This window comes from Bison bison, unplaced genomic scaffold (genome assembly GCF_000754665.1).
Source record: "Bison bison bison isolate TAMUID 2011002044 unplaced genomic scaffold, Bison_UMD1.0 scf7180017864371, whole genome shotgun sequence".
NCBI classification, from domain to species: Eukaryota; Metazoa; Chordata; class Mammalia; order Artiodactyla; family Bovidae; genus Bison; species Bison bison.
Window position 1 is genome coordinate 12,597,314 of NW_011494943.1, and position 1,731 is coordinate 12,599,044.

Here is a 1,731-nt window from a genome sequence, read left to right on the forward strand (position 1 = left end):
GCATGGCCCGATGCTCCGCGGCTCCGGGACCGGGAGTCTCCCAGCCGCCCCGGTGCTGAGTCTGCGTCCGGCCTGGGGGCGACCTGGGGGTCCGCGCTTTTTGCCTTTCACCCTTCTGGTTCGGGGGCACGCCGGGCACATACGAGCCCCCCACCTCCGGCGGCCCTCACTGAGGAGCCCAGGGAGCCAGCCGCACCCGCTTTGAGCCCTCGGACCTGGGTTGTGAGACGTCGACTTCCCCGGTTCCTCCGGGCGCCCCTCCGTCGAGCGACCCTCGGGGGCTTGGCACCGCCAGGAGGCGGCTCTGTGGGGTGGAGGAGCGGGTTCCGGGTATAAATAGCTCAGTTCGCTGCGTATGGCCTGGGCGCGCCGGCTATATTTGGTGGAGCTAACGCCTGGCCCGGGCCCCTTCCCGGGGGGGAAACGGGGAGCACGTATTCTCCCGGCCGGGGGTGGGGTGGGGTGGGGTGGTGGTGCCCGAGGGCTCACCTCCTTCCTCTTCTCACGCCGCCCTAAACACTCACCAACCCACACCTGCCCTCAGGCAATGGGTTCTGACGGAGACTCTGGGTAGAGAAATGGGGAACCCGCTCCAGGATCAGACTGGACTCCCCAAGCTCACTTCACCCCCCTCCCAGGTCCTGGGCTCTGGGAAAACCAGGTGGGGCCTCGGGGCCTTGGTTTATTTATCTGAAAAGTGGGTTGACAACTCACCCACCTGGATGCTGGCCCAGGCCAGTGGCCAGCAGGCCTGTGAATGGGAGGGAAGCAGTGGGGGTCATGGCCACCAGGCAGGGGCAGGGAGTGCTGCCTGGATTCTGGGTGAGGGGCAGGCACAGCCCCTGGGGTCAAAGTGCTTCTCTGTCCCAGAGGCACTAGGCTATACATCCAGAGGTGCTTGGGACGACAGGATCACTCTGTGTGATGAACACGGCCAGGCTGAGTGGTCCGCAGGACAGCTGATGGCAGCCGGACCCATGGCCTTTATGCAACCCAGGTCAGAGAGGTTTGTCCAAAGTCAAGAGGAGGAGTGGGTGTGGTGAGGGTTGGAGGGTTCTGGGGTCCAGCACTTCATTCTGAAGGCCCAGGAAGTGTTCGGCTGTCAGATGGGTGCTGGGAGGGACGGGCAGATGGAGGAATGTGTCCTGGAGGATGGACTCAGCCCCTTGACTGATGGACAGAGGCTTGGGCTCAGCTTAAGGAGTTGCTCCCATGGTGGGAGGTCTGCCCCCAAGGGGCTCTGAGGATGGCGGTGGCAGTGCCCAGACAGGTGTGGCACCTTCCTGCCCAGTCTGTGGTATAGTCAGTGCCTAGGTTGGATATTGAGAGGCCCTATCCCAAGGCAGGCTCTGTAATGACCCCATGTGACCTTGGGCAGGACCTGATACCCAGAAGGCAACTCAGCTCTCACTCACTACAGCTGGACACCTCTGCTTGAAGGGCAGCAAGGAGGGGCAGGCGTTCATGCTCCTCAGGAAACTGACCAGGGAGACCGTGTGGAACAGGGTCTGTGGGGTCCCACTCACTGGCTGGTGGTGTTTGCAGGACAAGGCTGGCTTGCTCCAGGGCAGGACTCGCAGGGACCTAGCAGGTGTGCAGGGGGCCAGTGCCGCCCCTTCGAGGTGAGGAGCCCAGTAGAGCGACCCCAGGGCCTCCCGCGGCCCTTCTGGGAGGAAGCCAGTGGAGAAGACAGCCACGCAGAGCCATCAGTCACGTCTCCCACACTCCCGC